We start from the raw sequence: 19,704 nt of genomic DNA, 5'->3' as shown, positions 1-19,704 counted from the left end.
TCCCCGTCCCTTTCCCCTACTGTTAGGTATCTACACCCCAAATTCTAACCAGTTACTCATCGTTGAGCACTCTCATGGGTATGTGTGATGCACATGCTAATAAACTTCTGTTTGTTTTTCTCTTGTCAGTCTGCCTTTTGTCAGATTAGTTTTAAAAGGCCCCAGCCAGGGAGTCTAGGAGAACAGAAAGAAAAAGACTTTTTTTTATCCCCTAAAGCTGTATAGAACCACTGTGATAGTTCTATCCAGAACCATCAACCATCTATGGGTGATGGGTACACTGTAGCAGAGGAAGATCACAAACCAGCAAACAGAGGAGTAAAACCAGGATGTGGAACCAAGGCTTCTAAGCCCAGGTCATTTCTACTATATGATACTCTTTAGCAAATACCAGGAACTATTACTAGAAACTAGCAGCATCAGAAATAACAACAGGAAGCCAACTAAATGCTTCAGAAAATGAAAACCACCATGGAAGTCAATCATCTGCTTTCTTTTGTTTATAGTTCCTTTACCCGGGGAGAGGAGAGCTGTGGCCATCTGGAGTAACACACGTTTTGCATTTAATGGGAATGAATAGTGAAAACCAGCCAGAGGGATCTGTTTAGGTTAGTTCAGCTTTTCTTTGCTTTGGCTTTTTTTAATAGGATGCTATAAATTTTAGATGTTTGTATCTGAGTGAAACATTCAATGTATCATCTCTTGAAATTTTGCTTTCACAATTAATTCAAATAGCTTCAGAAAAAAAAAATAGTCATATGAATTGAAAGCTGCTGAAAGAGGCAACAAATTGAGTGCAGGGTGAGGTTTCCCAGGATCCATTGTGGAATCCAGAGCTCTTATAAGATACTCAAAAAGGGGGAGGAGGCTGTGCTATCAAGAAATACATTTATGGTGCTACATCGAGAGGTGACAGGGACTGGGGCCAGAGACAGGGAAATAGGTGTACCTGAGGACACACAGATACACCTAGGTGTGTTAGAAACAGAAAAAGATTGAAAACCTCTTTGAAAAATGACTTATTTGCCAATGATGAAAAAATAATTTATTAACAATGACAATAATAGTAGTAACTTCACTAAAACCCTCCCTATGGATTATGGGCTGCCACCCATCTCTATGTATTGCCCTCCTGGCTTTCTCTTCGCTCCAACCAAGTTTCTTTTAGTACTTTGACTTCATCCTGACTGGTGTTTGTATATGCTCCTTCTGCAGGGAACACTGCTTCCCACTGCCCCTGCCCCTTCACCTGACGGAGTCTCACATGAAACAACGGTTCCTCAGGGAGCCTTCCCCAATTTCCTGAGAATCAGTGACATCCCCCTGTCTTATGTTCTCACAGCCACTTAGGTTTTCATGACAATCATGAAATTCTATTCTTGATCTTCTAGGAGACTATCAATTCTATGAGGTCAGAGACTACGTCTGTCTCCCAAACTCACAACACAGTGCCCACCACAGGGGTATTCAGTAAACACTTGTTGAACAAATTACCATTGAACAAAACAACATCTGGATGGTATTTTCTGGTAAATACAGTATTTTGCTTTATAGGGAAAGGGGGTATAATTTAGGAGCTCCTTGAAATTGCCAAACATTACATCAAATTCTCATTTATCTCAAGTAATCCAGAGTTAAAATCTACTGATAATATTATTATAACACTTTCTATATATAATTTTAAATTATATATGTAATACATAATCATTATAGTCCCATTTATCCCCAAGAATTCTTCCACATCTTTTTTTTTTTTTTTTAATAAACTGGTAGAAAGGATCTAATTTGATTCTTGGGGTTTCTTCTCTTTAATCATTCATGATTTATTGATTTATCCATTGATTTATGTGTTCATTTCTCTCTTCTGTCACAGGAAATGTAGAAGCTTCTCTGCCTGTCTTTACCACCCTCTAGTCTTGGCCAAAACTGAGGGTGGAAGAGTAGAAAACACAAGGCAGACTAAGAGGAAGCAAGGATTCTGCAACAGTTGCGTGCTTTAGAATCAACTTATTGACTAGATGTCTGGCGGGTTGGATAGCACTAAGCTTTATATCCTCCAAGCATCTCCCACTTGACCCACTGCAAAGCTGGCTCCATGCAGAAGACTTCTTATTCTGGAGCCTCTACTCTTTAAAGGGCTTTAACTCAGACCACACAGAAAATTGTGGCCCCTGAGGTCCATTAGGTCATACGGCAATCCTATAGCTGAGCTGGAACCTTCCAAATGGGGTCTCCAGAGCTTTAGGAAAAAACTGAGGGCACATGCATATATAATGTTACAGGAAGCAAATAAATTAATCGTTAACACAGAAAGTTGGATAATTTTTTTGTTGCCATTTCTCTATTTTTTAAAGTATCATGAGCATGATTACATTATTCTTGAAGTTTTTTAAATTAAGGAAAAATGAAAAATCCCCAGAGAAACCCCACAGTAAGTGCCTTGTCCAGCTAAAAGCTCCTCAGCACTCTGCCAATGTGGGCCAAGTGGCCACGAAGGGAGAGAGGTGCACCGTAGAGGTAGGTGAGTCCCAGGAGAAATGCTCACAAACCTGGCAACACCCAGTGGTATCCAAGGTTTGGTGGATATTTTTCTCAGCAGACTGGATTAGTGGGTGAAGATGAAGGCCAGGAGAACATGGAACGTGCTGTCTAGTCAAAGAAACCTTTCTACTAGAAATATTTATTCTCTTCTCTAAAATCTAGATTCCTTTCCCTGGTATAGTAGTGTCTCTTTAAAAAATGCCTTTCCCCTAGTTTCCATGGAACTTAGACTCCTGGGGATAGAAGGAAATTTTCTATATTCACTTAATCTACAATGTTGGTTTCAGTCAGTTCTGTGCTTCTATCAGTTGACACCACCAAGAATCTCCCTGCTTTTAAATACCCCAGCTATTGATAAGATGAACAATGTCTGGTGTCTAAGATTGACCTGTGACTTTTATGGAGATTGACCTTTTATATGAGATTATTACTCAACCTGTATAAGTAAATCTCACAAGGGCTGGTGGGGGTGGTAGGGGAGCATCAGTCAAAGGGAAAGCTAAAGATAGAGACTTTCAAAACTCTTTGGGCTGATGTATTAGTCCATTTTGTATTGCTATAAAGGAATACCTGATACTGGATAATTTATAAAGAAAGGCGGTTTATCTGACTCATGGTTCTGCAGGCTGTAAAAGCATGGCATCAGCATTTACTCAGTTTCTGGCGAGGCCTCAGGAAGCTTTTACTCATAGTGGAAAATGAAGGGGGCACAAGCATGTCACATGGTGAGAGAGGGAGAAAGAGAGGGGGAGGTGCCAGGTTGTTTTTAAAAACCAGCCCTCACATTAACTCAGAGTGAGAACTCACTCATTACCATAGGGAGGGTACCAACCCATTCATGAGGGATCTACCCCCATGACCCAAACACCTCCCACCAGGCCCCACTTCTAACACTGGAGATCACATTTCAACATGAGATTTGGAGGAGGCAAATACACAAATCATATCAGCAGGGAAAGGGTGCACAACACCAACATATGTGGAAAACGCTGCCTAGTTGTATGACTTCCTTTGGGCCAATGGAACATTAACGATTGTGCCATAAGTGCTTGTGGCATGGGGCTTGTCTGCTGTTGCAGCTGGGATCCTTTTACTATCATGCAAATAAGCCCAGAATAACCCCTTGGAAAATGAGAGACCATGTGAAGGGAAGCTTAGTCATCCTAGCTGTCCCAGACAAAGTTATCATAAGCCAGCTGGCCCCAGCTGTCCCATCAGTTCACTGCCAGTCTATGAATAAGGCCAGTTGAGGCCCTCCAAGCCTGACCAAGACAAGAATGATCACACTAAGCTCAATCTGCAGAACTGTGAGCCAAGCAAAGGGTTATTGTTTTAAGATGCTAAAGTTTAGGATGGTTTGTTCCCCAGCAATAGCTAATGGATACAGAGGTCACTTGAGCAGCATAATCCCTGAATCTATGCAGCCACATCAGCCATGTCAATCTTCAGGGATTGGTGCATAAAGATCAAGGGCAGAGAAGAGCTGCAACAGTACCATTACGATGTAGTACCTTTGGCAGATGACCCCCCGGCCAGCATATGAGGCTGCTGTTTTCCTGGCTTTCCACCGGTAGAATCTTTTGTACAGCCGTGTTTTTCACAGCTAGGTAAATCCATACCCTATCAATATTTAATGCTCTGACTGCTTTTCTCTCCTGTGTCCTCTGATCAAGTCTCAACATTGGCTTACCCTTTACTCTCCCTGGCTCAGCTCAAGGGAGTCACTTGTGGCCAAACAGATGATTATTTCATCAGCACCAATGCGGGTCTGTAGAATACTATACAACTGTCAAAATTATCTTAGGCCACATTTCAGAAGGCTTTTCTAGACATTTGTAAAGAGTTTGATTTAATGTCTTCACTAAGATACCCTAGGGAGGTTATTTTCATTCACCATAAGAACTGGCTGTTGATGTTCCTGATAGGATGCCATATTTCAAATTATCTATACATGAGTCCATCTGTCCCAATCAAGTATAAATTCTTCAAAATCAGAGACCATATGTTATTTGTCTTTGAAATCTCCATGCTTACTGCAAAGCCTAACACATAAGTTCAGAGTCTGTCATATGAAATGAGTGAGTGAATAAATGAATCAATCAATAAGCCACGTGCTTTGGACAGGCCCAATACCATACTGATTTATTTATAGGATCACAGTATGAGAGTGTTGTATTCTTTTTTGCTTAGCAGACTTCTGCATTTTGGTAGTGGTTGCTTTTTGTTTTTATTTATGTTTGAGACAGGGTCTTACTCTATCACCCAGGTTGGAGTGCACTGGCGTGATCACAGCTACTGAAGTCTCAACCTCCTGGGCTCAAGCAATCCTCCCATTTCAGCCTCCTTCGTAGCTGGGACTACAGGTGTGCACCACCATGACTGGCTAATTTTATATTTTTTGTAGAGATGGGATCTCACTATGTTGCTCTGGCTAGTCTCAATCTCCTGGGCTCAAGAAATCCTCCCATCTTGGCTTCTCAAAATGTTGGGATTATAGGCGTGAGCTACTGCACCTGGGCTTTCTGTATTTGGGGCTACTTTGAAATATCCGCAGTTTCTCTGGTTTTCTTTTGGTTGTAAGATTTTGCCTTCTGGATCACTATGATTTAGAGAGTCTTAATTCACATGTAATAGATCCAATGTAGAATTTCCTTTGCTTCATTATTTCTGCAAAAACAAAGATTAAACATTAAGCGACAATCAACTGAGAAAAACATCAAAAGAATTCTGGATACAGGAAAAGGGAAAGCTGCGGTTATCGTATGGAGTCTTTCCTACATGTTACCTTCTCCATGAAGCCAACACTTGACACCCCACTTAAAACAGCAACTTCCCATGTCACCCCCTACCATCCAAATCCTGCCTACTCTGCTCTATTTTTTCACAGCATTTACTGCCTTCAAATATATCATCATAATGCCTTGTAGATAGTAGGTGCTCAATAAACACTTGTTAAATGAATGAATATACCCATGGCTATTGTGGTAGGCAAAATTCTTAGATGATCTCCAAGATCCTCATTTCTTGGTGTACACACCTGTATAATTACCTCCACTTGAGAGTGAGCAAGACCTGTGAAAATAATGGGGCACCACACCCTCCTCCCATGTTAGGCTGTGTTATGTGGCAAAAGTGATGGTAGTTTACAGACGTGACTAAAGTCCCTAAGTTAATAAAGAGAAGTTATCCTGGGTGGGCCTGACTTAATCAGGAACTGAATTCTGCCAACGACTAGTGGGATCAGGAGATGGAGACTCAGATAAGACTGCAGCCCAAGCTAACACCTCAACTGCAGTCTTCTGAGACCCTGAGTAGAGAGGCCCAATGACACTGTACAAAGATGGACTCCTTTTGGGAGGCTGAGATGGGCGGATCACGAGGTCAGGAGATCGAGACCATCCTGGCTAACATGGTGAAACCCCGTCTCTACTGAAAAAATACAAAAAACTAGCCAGGCATGGTGGCAGGCACCTGTAGTCCCAGCTACTCGGGAGGCTGAGGCAGGAGAATGGTGTGAACCTGGGAGGCGGAGCTTGCAGTGAGCCGAGATCACGCCACTGCACTCCAGCCTGGGCAACAGAGCGAGACTCCGTTTCAAAAAAAAAAATATATATATATATATATATTTATGGACTCCTGCCCCACAGGAACTGTTAGATCATAGATGAGTGTTGTTTTAAGCTATTAAATTTGTGGTCATTTGTTATGCAAGAGTACAGCACTCATAATACAGCTATGAACTCACCGAGTGTTGAAGAAAGGAGCAAGATTAACCAAGCAACCCACAAGACTTTTCTTCCTGGTGAGAGAGAAAATTTCTCCTTGCCCTCTGATGTCTCCTTAGGTACCATCCCATGTCCTGGGCCCTCTATGCCAATGGCCTTTACCTCCACTCTACCCCTGCAGTCCTCTAAAAATTTAAATTTATATAGCTTAGAGGACACATGCTTTCTGCCTTCAGAAATATATGTAAATCTGGTGAGATCTCCAATCTTACTTCACATTTGAGTGCTCCTCCCTCCCTGTGGCCTCTGAGGGTTTCCACCTTACTTCTCAGTTCCCTGGGTCCCTGCAGTCCCTTACAGTGACAGTTTGTAACCTTTGCTACAAAACAGAATCCCTGAGGAACTTCTCAAAAACCCTGAGAAAGGATCTTGATCCCCATAGATTGTGACTCCATTGGTCAATGATGGGGTCCACACATAAGACATTTTGTAAAAGCTCCCTGGGATGTTCTTAACTGTACCCAGGTAGAGAGTCTCTGATGTGGGCCACTTTTATCTCTTCTTTGGCCCTTACAAGAAATGAAACCTGCTAAGCTTACTATAATTTTGGTACATTTGCTGTAGGTTTGAGGCTGACACAAAAGGGAATTATTTTGCGGGGTGGTGGCTGTTCACCATCTCATGAGCTTCTGCCTCACTTGTTTTTCTTTCAGATCTGCTGCCTCCCACTTGGCTGTTTCACAAATCCCATGCTTCTTCCACTGTGGAAACCTCATATGTGGTGAAGTCCCCTAAGTATTTCCCAGCCAGCCCCCTGCCCCAATCTCCAGATTGCTGTGTTTCAGAGAGCATCACTTTAGGTGCTCTGAGACATCTCTGTCTTGGTACATTTGTTCATCAGTGCTCCATCTACAACCTCTAAGTCTCCTACCTTTTTCCTTCCTTTACTGTCTCCACTTAACCAATGTTTTATCTTCATTGAGATTCACTGAGGCTTATTGAGATTGAGGCTTATTGAGATTGAGGCTTATTGAGATCTTCATTGAGATTCATTGAGGCTTATTGAGATTCATTGAGGCTTCATTGAGGCTTATTCTTTCAATCCATCAGCCCCTGCATGGAATGACTTAACACCAACCCCAAAGCAAATGATTTCTTCAACCACATTATCACTGGGACCTGGCAATTCCTTCATTCTCTTGTCTTCTGATGGCACCACCCAACAGACTACCAATGCTGCTGTTTCTGAAGAAATTCAATTAGCATGGACTGGTAAAACTCCAAACGTTTGGTGGTTAGCTTCTACTAGCCATTTGCTAATATTGTACTATTAATGGCCAATGTTGAACACTATCTTATCAGGAATTTTGCATTGTGTATTTTAATACTCACAACAGGATATTAGATAAATATTATTATTGGTACCACTTTGCAGATATTGAAAATGAGACTTGCTAAAAGTCACACAGCTATTGACATGATTTGAGCCTAGGTCTGTCTGACTCCAGAGTCTTAACTCTGAGGTACTATATTTTCTGCCTCACAATGAGAACACTCTTGGCTTTACTGGCTCCACGTTTAGATTCATTAGCACGAACACAATTCTTCCCTCTTCTGTCCTGTCTCAAAGAAAAGGTTATCTCTCTTCCCCAACCCCCCCAACCCTCCCCTGCCATTAATTCCTTCCCTGAAGCGCTATTGCTTAATTCTCACATCCCTTTCAAAGTCATCCCATTTCAGCAATCCCTTCTTTTTATGTTTTTAATCTGTTCCTCACTACAAATTCTTTTTTTTTCTTTCTCAGCCTATGAATAGACCCCAAACTGAAAAACTCAGCTTGAGACTAGGCATGGATCCTCCTTAATGTTTATGTTGTGGGTACCACAAATGTAACCTGTCCAAAACAGAACTCATTATATGCAACTTACCCATTTCACATCCCCCTTCCACGAACTTGTTCCACTCTGATATACTCATCTACTAATGTAGAAACATATCTAGTTTTAAGATATTTTCTTACAAGCAAAAGTTCATACAAGTGACTATTAATTCTCATTATTATTATCATAAAATAGTGCTTTTTCTATTCATGAAAAATAAGCTCAAGTATCATGCTGGTGTTGATAACATAAATTATATTTGTAGACAACTATAAGCTATGCAATTACACTGATAAAATATGAAATTCTCAGGTAACTTGGAAAAAGCTCACACGTCAGCTCTCTGCACCTTGCTAGTTCTTGGTGATTATAAGAATTATCTCAAAGTGGTGGTAATAATTGCCATGTTTTTAAAAACCAATGTTGTATGAAGTAAGGGAAAGTTTTAAGCACACAAATAGTACTTTAATGTAATAAAATAGTACATTGAGGCACACTGAGCAGAAACATAAAATTTATGCTATCCCTTAAGCTATAAGCTCTATGAGGGCAAGAAGCTTATATGTTTTGTTCCACACTACATTCTCAGCATCTAATGTAGTGCCAGGAGCATAATAAGTGCTCAATAAATGTTCATTACATTAACAAATAAATGGGAGAAATTGATGTATAGTTAGGATAATCTCTGTAATAAACAGACTCAAATTGATGCTTATTTTTCATTTGCGTAAGAATACATGTCAGCTGAAAGCCTCCTCTGCATAGTCACGCAGAGATTCAGACTATTGGAGGTTCTGTCATCTTTACTTTGTGGCTTTGATTAATGTCCCAGAGGTTATCTCCATTCCAAGAAGCCAGAGGAGAAAGCAGAGCATGGAGGAATGCCTCATGGAGTTTATGGTCAAGCTTCCAATCAGTGCACATCGTTTCTGCTCACATTCCAGTGACTGGAACTCAACCACAGGGCCAGTCCTTACTGTAACAGAAGCCAGAACATGCAGTCTAGTTGTGTGCCCAGGAAGTAGAGGAGGCCATGAATTTTGATAAGCAGTGAGTGGTCTGTGGCACATGAGCTGAGCAGGCTGGAACCAGATCTTACCTTATCCTCTTGAAGCAAAACATCTTGGCCCATATTTTAAAAAGCAGGCATATAAGTCTCTTTTCTGCTTGAATAAGCAAAAGCATGTAAATAGAATACTTATGTAGAAAGAAATGAGGTTAGTTTTTGCATCTATTCATGGTGTCGCCATGTATCCTGCCTTCAAAAGGAGAAGCCTGGGTGCCATCAACAGATTCTCTATTTTTTTTTTTTTTATTTATTATTATACTTTAAGTTGTAGGGTACATGTGCATAACGTGCAGGTTTGTTACATATGTATACTTGTGCCATGTTGGTGTGCTGCACCCATTAACTCGTCATTTACATCAGGTATAACTCCCAATGCAATCCCTCCCCTCTCCCCCCTCCCCATGATAGGCCCCGGTGTGTGATGTTCCCCTTCCTGAGTCCAAGTGATCTCATTGTTCAGTTCCCACCTATGAGTGAGAACATGCGGTGTTTGGTTTTCTGTTCTTGTGATAGTTTGCTAAGAATGATGGTTTCCAGCTGCATCCATGTCCCTACAAAGGACACAAACTCATCCTTTTTTATGGCTGCATAGTATTCCATGGTGTATATGTGCCACATTTTCTTAATCCAGTCTGTCACTGATGGACATTTGGGTTGATTCCAAGTCTTTGCTATTGTGAATAGTGCTGCAATAAACATACGTGTGCATGTGTCTTTATAGCAGCATAATTTATAATCCTTTGGGTATATACCCAGTAATGGGATGGCTGGGTCATATGGTACATCTAGTTCTAGATCCCTGAGGAATCGCCATACTGTTTTCCATAATGGTTGAACTAGTTTACAGTCCCACCAACAGTGTAAAAGTGTTCCTATTTCTCCACATCCTCTCCAGCACCTGTTGTTTCCTGACTTTTTAATGATCGCCATTCTAACTGGTGTGAGATGGTATCTCATTGTGGTTTTGAAACAGAGATACAGACCAATGGAACAGAACAGAGTCCTCAGAAATAATACCACACATCTACAGCCATCTGATCTTTGACAAACCTGAGAGAAACAAGAAATGGGGAAAGGATTCCCTATTTAATAAATGGTGCTGGGAAAATTGGCTAGCCATAAGTAGAAAGCTGAAACTGGATCCTTTCCTTACTCCTTATATGAAAATTAATTCAAGATGGATTAGAGACTTAAATGTTAGACCTAATACCATAAAAACCCTAGAGGAAAACCTAGGTAGTACCATTCAGGACATAGGCATGGGCAAAGACTTCACGTCTAAAACACCAAAAGCAACGGCAGCAAAAGCCAAAATTGACAAATGGGATCTCATTAAACTAAAGAGCTTCTGCACAGCAAAAGAAACTACCATCAGAGTGAACAGGCAACCTACAGAATGGGAGAAAATTTTTGCAATCTACTCATCTGACAAAGGGCTAATATCCAGAACCTACAAAGAACTCAAACAAATTTACAAGAAAAAAACAAACAACCCCATCAAAAAGTGGGCAAAGGATATGAACAGACATTTCTCAAAAGAAGACATTCATACAGCCAACAGACACATGAAAAAATGCTCATCATCACTGGCCATCAGATTCTCTATTTTATTCCAAATCCTTAGGTCTGATCTGTCATCTAGTGTACACTATTCCATCTCAGCAAGAAGACTGGACTCTAGCTCCTTTTGTCTGACTCCATTGCTTCTCTCTTCTTTTAGGACCAGACTGTTAACTTGAAGGGATGCAATAGCTTACAAAATGGTCTTCCGGCCACTAGTCCCCAGTGCAATTGATTAAACATCTTTCTTCCATCAAAGTTATATTTTAAAAACAAAGTCACTACGTCCTATCCCAGGTTAATAAAGTAAAATGAAATGCAAACTACACTTCTTCTTGACCATCCTAGATTTTACAGATAAAATCCAAACTCTCCAGCTCGGCATCACAGCTGGCATCTAAGTGCCTTTCTAGATTTACCTGTCTACTTTCACTCTATCCCATATCTTAATTTTCTGCCTTCATTGTCTTCTTGTGAAATTCCAGTTCAGATTAGGCCTATGACTCTATTCCATTTCAATTTATGGTTCTATGCCTTTTTTACAAGTTTGCACAAAATAAAATCTCTCCCCTCTTTACTTCCTAAATTACCTTCATTTTTAAGGAACCAGTTGAGGTATTACGTATTCTATGAAGATTTTTAAATAATTGTCACAGCAGAGTTGGCTGATCCATCCTCTGTGAGCCACAGCACTTTTCCCAATTCAATTTCCACTTTGAAAACTCAAAGTGAGATAATCGCCTAGGCAAAACTTTCTCCTGAGAGTAAAGAACTATATCAAATAGTAGCAAGAAAATTGAGACAATTTTCTAGAACTTAAATGCATTCTTTCCCCTTGTGATTCTGCAAAAATTTTCATTATCGCCATCATTACCATCACCATCATTATCACCATTACCATTATCATCATCCAGCCAGTTTTCACCCACCCTCTCTACAACATACATACATATCCCAGCACTCTCTTTCTTTGTTCTGCCTTGGGAATCAGCAACCAGACAGCCCAATTTTGCAAGATTGTCTTATTCCTCAAAAAGTTTACCAAGTGTTTCAAAACTTCCTGTTGGAACAACATATACTTCATCTTTGGGCCTTTTAGCCAATTTGATTACTACTTAGAACAACAAATAAGACTTTCTGAGACTTCTCTCAGCCACACAAGGCCAAGATGCCACAGAGCTCAGAGAGCAATTTTGCTGCATCACAGTAGTACATGTCTCTGTTGAGCAATATCACTGCTAAATGCTCTGACTCAGAACCGAAGGCTCTGGTCTAGGGATAGGAGTATGAGAGACATGGGGGCTTGTTTTTCATAAACATTCCCTGCTGTTTGTACATCTGATAAGTGGTACAGTACATGTTCAGACTGTCTGAATGTCTAATCTCTGCTTTTTCTTCCCACTTGAGCCCTTGATCTCTTCCCAGTCCATCGGGCCATTAGCCCATCGGAAACTCAAGATTCTCCCAACATGTAAAACATTTTGTAAAATCTTTATAGTGAAACACAGCTTATTTTCTATTTTAGGAAATTATTTTGAGAGCATTAGACTACTTTAAGCTTTACTTCCTTTCCCTATAAGATAAGGCATACATTGGCTCTTTATACATTTCATTTCTAAATCTAACAACATCTTCAGAGTTCATATTATAATTTAGTTTCACAGATAAGGAAATGGAGGCTGCAAACTTTTATTCCCAAGGCCACATGGCCAAGTGATAAGTAAACAACTGAGCCTGGAATCCAAACCCAGTTCTATAGAACTATAAGCCTTGGCATTTTCCAAAGGGCTCATACTATTTTGATATTGACATTTTGGTGCCAAGGCCCCAAAATGATGGGGCTCACAGGATGAGAGACAGGGCAGGGCTTACTCATAGCATAGAGGATATGTCAGGGATTTCTTCTGTAGACATCACTAAGTAATAAAAAGCAGTGTTTTGATAATTCGATACGCCAGTTTAATATGGCTCCATCAAAAGGCGCTGCTTTGTTCTCCTAATCCACTACCATCTGAATCAGAGGGCACATACAATACAAGAGCTGGAAGGATCCATTTGGAAATGATTTATTTTAGCCCCTTCCTGCTGCTGCTAAGAAGAGCAGAGAAGAGATCTGCCAAAGGTCACAAAGGCAGTTGGGGAAAGAACTTAGTCTACAGCCTGGCTTCCTGTTATACCTTCTCAGGAATCAACATTTCCCTACCTTACACACCAAGTCCTGTTCAGGCCAGCCTACACTGCTCTCTGCCTTCTGAATTGGCTCACCATAAACCATCTCCCAAAGCATGTTCTGGGACTCATGGTCCCAGAACTCATGCCTCCTTATTTATGCAACAGTTGATATTACAAGTCTTACAAAGGCACACAATTTAACCAGATTTAATTGGTTACCTCAATTAAGAGAACACAATTAAGTGAAGTTAGGGATAGTTGAAGAGAGTGAAAATAAACTCAGAAAAATGGAAAAGTAGAAAGTCAAAATACCTTTAAAAGTTTAATTAAAAGATTATTTAAAAACTTTCATTAATAATAAGTAAAAATGATGAATAATGACTATTAAAACATTTTAAAAACCATGAAAATATTAAAGATCATAGTGTTACTTTTGAAGAGTACAAACTTACAACAAATATAATGAGGCTTTTAAGACCAGAAACTAAAATGATTTTTTAAAAGCATAGAAAATAGGTAGTGGGATGAATTCCTGATCTGAAAATCCTAGAATGAGAACAAATTTTGTCAACATGCTTTAGGCAGAGAGCTGAGGGGCAGAGAAATGAATCACCCTATTACTATGTACCAGGAGTTTGGAGTCCTCCAAAAGTCCAGTGCAGGTGGTGGTCGTGGCTGACTCTGGAAGACGGTTCTATGCAGCTAGCTATTTGGTGATACCTCTGCTTTATGTTGTTACTCCATCACTTCAGGAATGGTTGGTCTGTTTCCCTAACAGGATAATGGCTGTACGTTGAAGATTCAATTAGGAAAGAGCTCTGAAGTCAATCTAGCTTCTAATCCTGGCTCCATCTCTTATTAGTCTTAACTTTGACAAACCTCCATTTTCTCTTGAATAAAATGAGAATAATTAAGAGTGCCAAGTTCGTTGGCATGGTTGTGAAGACTAAATGAGATCCTTTCAGTAAAGGACTTAGCATAATACCTGATAAATAGTAAATGCCGGGTAAAATTTTAGCTATTTAATTATGTGGGCTGAATTAATGACACTGAAAAATCTTTGCAGACAGGAGCCTGGTATGTTTTGTTCACAATTGTGAACACCAAGCCCAGTGCCTGGCACATAGTGAGAGTTTAAATATTTATCAAATGAATAAATATACTGATCTTTCCATTGTTTCTCATTTTCCTTTCTCTTCTTTGTCTCATTTTTAAAAACACACATTTAGCAACCACTGTGTGACAAATATTCAATACATAAAAATGGCTAAGGTAACAAGAGATTTTAAGCAGGAGTGTGACTTGGTCAGGTGTGTTTTGGGTCAGGTCACACTGATGACAATGTGAGAGGAGGTGAAAAGGCAGCAAATGTGGATCCGGAAGAGAAATGATGATGATCTTAAGCAAGATACTGATCATGGACAAAAAAAGGGAAAAACGAGTCAAAAATGGATTTATGAGGTTATGTGATGGAGTCTCAGTAATGGAATAAATATAGAGAATAAGAGAGCAGGGTGTCCTTGCTCAATTACCATATAACACACTTCCTATATAATTGGCATACTTTGTGATATCTTTTCCATTTTCCTGAACTTTTATCTGAACATTTCACTGCTATATTCTTCTTTGTAGCAGCTAGAATACTAAGTATTTTAGTATATTTAAAGTAGTTTTACCAAATTAAAGAGTAAAATGGGAAATCAACCAGCCCTACATGCACAAGGGTTTATTGTTTTGTATTTTTAAACAAAAAGTAAACCACGTCTACAATCAAAGACAACGAAAAGAAAGAGAGAGAGAGAAAGAGGGAGTGGGGAAGAAAGGAAGGAAAAAAGGAAGGAAGCAAGGAAGGAAGGCAGGAAGGAAAAAAGAAGAAAGTGAATCTTAAAGTAACCACTGAAATGTTCTTTTTACCCCCATAGATCACTGACAACATGTCTATTTTCCTTTAAAAAGAAGCCACCTGGACTAATAAATCAAATACACAATTTGACTGAGTTTCATTTGTTATTTACCGATTATGGTCAGGTAACAAAAAGAACATTTGCAAAGAGAGAAAGTCTCGGTGAATTCCTCCCATCTGGCATAATAATAAAAAAAAAGTATAAAATGGAAAATATATAAGAAAAAGTACAGAATTATTATGTAAATGTTCAACTTGTATTTATTTAAATAATGAGTTTTCTGCTGTTTCTAATCACTTGTTTAAGAATTACAATACATATACACCATTTAGATTCCATTAAAAGAACTGTTAGCACCAATAAAAAATTCAGTAGTTTCAGGATACAAAATCAACATATGGAAATCAGTAGTATTTCCATACACCAATAGCAAAGTGTCTAAAAAAGAAAGCAATCTCATCTACAGTAGCTATGAAAAAATTTAAGATACCTAGGAATAAATTTAACCAAAAGGTGAAATATCTCTATGAGGAAAAGCATAAAACACTCATACAAGAAATTGAAGAGGACACAAATAAATGAAAAGATATCCTGTGTTAAAGGATTGGAAGAAATAATATTGTTAAAATATCCATACTGCACAAGGTCATCTATAGATGCAATGCAATTGCTATCAAAAATACCAATGACATTCTTCACAGAAATAGAAAAAACCACTCTAGAATTTGTGTGGAACCACAGAAGTCCCCAAATAGCCAAAGCAATTTGAACAAAAAGAACAAAACCTTACTTTTTCTTCTTCTTCTTTCTTCCTTTTCCTCCTCTTCCTCCTGTTCCTCTTCTCCTTCTCCTTCTCCTTCTCCTTTGATAGAGTCTCGCTCTGTTGCCCAGGCTGGAATACAGCTGCATGATCTCAGCTCACTGCAAGCTCCACCTCCCGGGTTCACACCATTCTCCTGCCTCAGCCTCCAGAGTAGCTGGGACTACAGGTGCCCGCCACCACGCCTGGCTGATTTTTTGTGTTTTTAGTAGAGACGGGGTTTTACCATATTAGCCAGATGGTCTTGATTTCCTGACCTCGCGATCCATGAAAGTTCTTCTGAGGCATCACATTACCTGACTTCAAAATATACTACAAATCTATAGTAACCAAAAAAATAGAGCATAGTATTGACACAAAAATAGACATATAGCCTCATGGAACAGCAAAGAGAACATAGAAATAAATCCACACACTTATATCCAACTTATTTTCAACAAAAGTGTTAAAAACACAAATTAGAGAAAGAATAATCTCTTCAATAAGTAATGCCAAGGAAATTGGATATCTACACACAGAAGAAAAACACTAGATCCTTACCTGTCACCACATAAAGAAAACCCTCAAAATGGATTAAAGCCTTAAATGTAAGACCAAAAATTATAAAACTACTAGAAGAAAGCATAACGAAATGCTTCACGACATTGGTACAGGCAAGGAGTTTTTGGATAAGACCTCAAAAGCATAGGCAACAAAAGCAAAAGTAGACAAATTGCAGTACATCAAACTAAAAAGTTTCTGCACAGCAAAGGAAACAATCAACAAAGCAAGGAAACAACCTACAGAATGAGAGAAAATATTTACAGCCTATGCATTTCAAAAGGGGCTAATAACCAGAATATATAAGAAATCCAAACAACTCAATAGGAATAAAAACAAATAATCTAAATATAGGCAAAAGAACTGGAAAGACATTTCTTAAAAGATGATGTACAAATGGCCACAGGTATGTGAAAAAAAAAAAGCTCAATATCACTAATCATTAAGGTAATGCAAATCAAAACCACAATGAGATATTATTGCACTCTAATTAGAATGGCTATTACCAAAAAGGCAAAAAAATAACAAGTGCTGATGTGGATGTGGAGAAAGAGAACTCTTATACACTGTTAATCGAAAGTGAATTAGTACAGCCATTATGTAACACTACGGAGGTTTCTTAAAAAACTAAAAATAGAACTACTGTATGATTCAGCAACCTCACTACTGGGTATATATTTAAAGGAAATAAAATCTGTGTATCAAAAAGATAGCTGCACTTCCACGTTTACTACAGAACTATTTACCATAGTCAGGATATAAAATCAATCTAAGTGTCCATCAACATATAAACAGATAAAATGTGGTATGTATATATAGTGGAATACTATTCAGCCATAAAAATAATGAAATTCTGCTATTTGTGGCAACATGGATGAAACTGAATGATGTTATGTTAAGTAAAATAAGCCAGCCACAGAAAGATAAATGCCCTACTTTTTGTGAAATCTAAAAAAGTTGATCTCGTAGAAATAGAGAGTAGAATAGTGATTGCCAGAGGCTGGGGAGGGGTGGAGGGAAGAAGGGAGTGGGCAAAATTGGTCCACAGGTACAAAGTTACAGTAAGATAGGAGAAATAAGTTCTGGTGTTTTATTGCACAGTAGATTGACAATAATTAACAATATTAGTTTGTAAATTTCCAAATAGGTAGAAGAGAAAATTTTGAATGTTCTTACCACAAAGAAATGATAAATGTATGAGCAGATGAATATGCTATATACCTTGATTTGATTATTGATTATTACACAGTGTATACTACACATACATGGCAACATCACACTGTATCCTAAGTGTTAGGATAATTGTGTGTCAATTAAAAACAAAATTTTTAAAATAAAAAAGTAAATATTGGACAATAATATAAGACAGAGGAGAGTTACTAGAATCAGAACTTTCTAAGAACTTTGTATTTTTCTGGCAGGAAGGTAAACACATTTTTGATCATATATGCATGTACAAATATTAAGGGTAGCATTTTAAGGAAATAAAAATAACCGTCAAACTGTAGAGGAACAAAATGATCTAAAAATCAATGAAAATTAAGTCAGAAAGGAAGAAAAATATACTAAGCACAAAATAAGATGATGGAGATAAATTCATATATATCAGTTATTACATTCGGTGTAAATGAAATACATACTTGTTGATAAATGTCAATTGAGAATGACAGTTTGGAATTTTAAAAATTAGCTGCATACTATTTATAAAATACATGCTTAAAACATAATGATACAGACAGGCTGACAGTAAGATAACATAATAAATTACACCAAACAGTCATGAATCAAAAGAAAGTTCCACAACTACATTAGCAACCGAAAAAAAAAGAATGTTAAGGCAAAAATAATTTTAAGGGATGAATAAAGCCCATGATTAATAAAAAATGGAACAATTTGCCAGTAAGATACGGTAATTATAAACTTGTATGCACCTAACAACATAGCCTCAAAATATATAAAACAAAAGATACATTTTGAAGTCTGGTTGCTTCAGAATATGAATTAATGTAAATGTACCATTTGCCTGCATCTTAGAAATATTTTATTCTCAGTGGAAACTTCTGTTACAATAACACTTAGTATTAAGTCTATAACATGCTCCCTGAATAGGTCTTAAAATACAGACTAACTTCAAAAGTTATTCACACGTCAATTAAAACAACTGACCTCAGGAAACAAGAAAAGAGCCACCACAATGAAGCCCTCATTTGACCCAGCCTTGCTCCCAGCCTCTCCCTTCCTCCTTTCTTGCTCACAGCTGAGGCCACCTGTAGGTCCAGCCTCCTTCATACTTACAGGATTAAATCAAACTCAGACAGAAATTGGTGAACTTCTCTGGTCAAACAGCATGTTAGTTCAGCATTGTTATCCTTGCTGCTTGTAAATTTTTGTTTCTCCACCCCTTTGCCTCTTACCAACCTCCTTCCAAAGCCCTTAATCTTGATCCCTGAATTACGCTTTCAATAACTAGTCAGTAGTTAACTGCTGGACTTCAGAGCAATCTCTGACCTCTAGTCAGTATGCCCCACCTGCCAAACAAGACAGCCCATACTTCAGCTTCACTACTGACTAATCAGTGAAAAGTTACAACCATGACCCTTAGAAATGTACTTGGACAGAAACAGCTGTCTCTGTCAGCACTGTAGCTGAGTCAGATGCCCAGGCTTCTGTCCTGTTCACGTAGGTGTAGATCTAGTGCCAGGTCCCTGCCAGGTACCTGAGTGTGTTTGCTGATTCCCATGCTTGATAGCTGTAGCCCTAGGTCTCTACCCCGGTTTCAGACATTCACTGACTCTGATTTGTAATTCTTACCTTTCCACATCTATCGTCTGATCTGCTCCGTGCAAAGTCATTCAAGTTCATTAAATTCCTAACACTTATGGAATGTATGTCCCACTCCAAGCCTGACCTAGATGCCACTTGATATAAAAGATAAATAAAACCTCTTTCAATGCAAGTCTCTAAAATAGACCAGGGCACAGAAGAACATATTTACCATGACTGCAAATCTAGACACATGCTATATGAGAATTTATTACACTTGAGGATGCAATAGTATATAAGTCAGACTTCTTGGGTTGTAAACAACAGAGAAAATGCTGGCTAATTTAAGCAAAGAAAGAAATGTATTGGTTAAAAATTGGCTGGCTCAGAATCAAAGAAAGAACTTTGAAAAGAATAGGAATTTAGGCAGCACCTGGGACCTTTGTGGCAGAAATTAAGTTCATTCTCTTCAGGAGATACCAGTGAGCTATATTTTTTTACTTTTCTTTTGTTACTTTGTATAACATTCAAGTTATCCAGGGACAGACATTCTAATGTGCCCACTTTTTTGGCTAGGAGATGCTGGGGGCGCTTTGACAACACCACAGAAAAACACATGAAGTAGGGCAGAGATAATTCCTAAAGTAAGAGAGAGGTGCTATTACCAGAAGGAGAGGGGTAGCTGTGGAGGATCCTCAGCAGATGTCCGTTGCAAAGCAGCAGCCTGAAA

At 38.7% G+C, this 19,704-nt stretch overlaps 1 long non-coding RNA gene across 1 annotated transcript in view; it reads right to left on the bottom strand.

Annotated features, from left to right (window-relative positions):
* Positions 1-4,985: 4,985 nt before the first annotated feature.
* LOC103877884 overlaps positions 4,986-19,704 on the bottom strand; it is a 305,800-nt gene continuing 291,081 nt past the window's right edge. Inside the window, exon 8 of the long non-coding RNA XR_004177359.1 lies at positions 4,986-5,208. This is a non-coding gene — a long non-coding RNA (uncharacterized LOC103877884). The remainder of the gene's footprint in view (positions 5,209-19,704) is intronic.

Source organism: Papio anubis, chromosome 12, assembly GCF_008728515.1.
Source record: "Papio anubis isolate 15944 chromosome 12, Panubis1.0, whole genome shotgun sequence".
In the NCBI taxonomy this organism is placed as follows: domain Eukaryota; kingdom Metazoa; phylum Chordata; class Mammalia; order Primates; family Cercopithecidae; genus Papio; species Papio anubis.
Note: the sequence above shows the minus strand (reverse complement) of the source record. Positions and strands in the feature narration are given on the sequence as shown.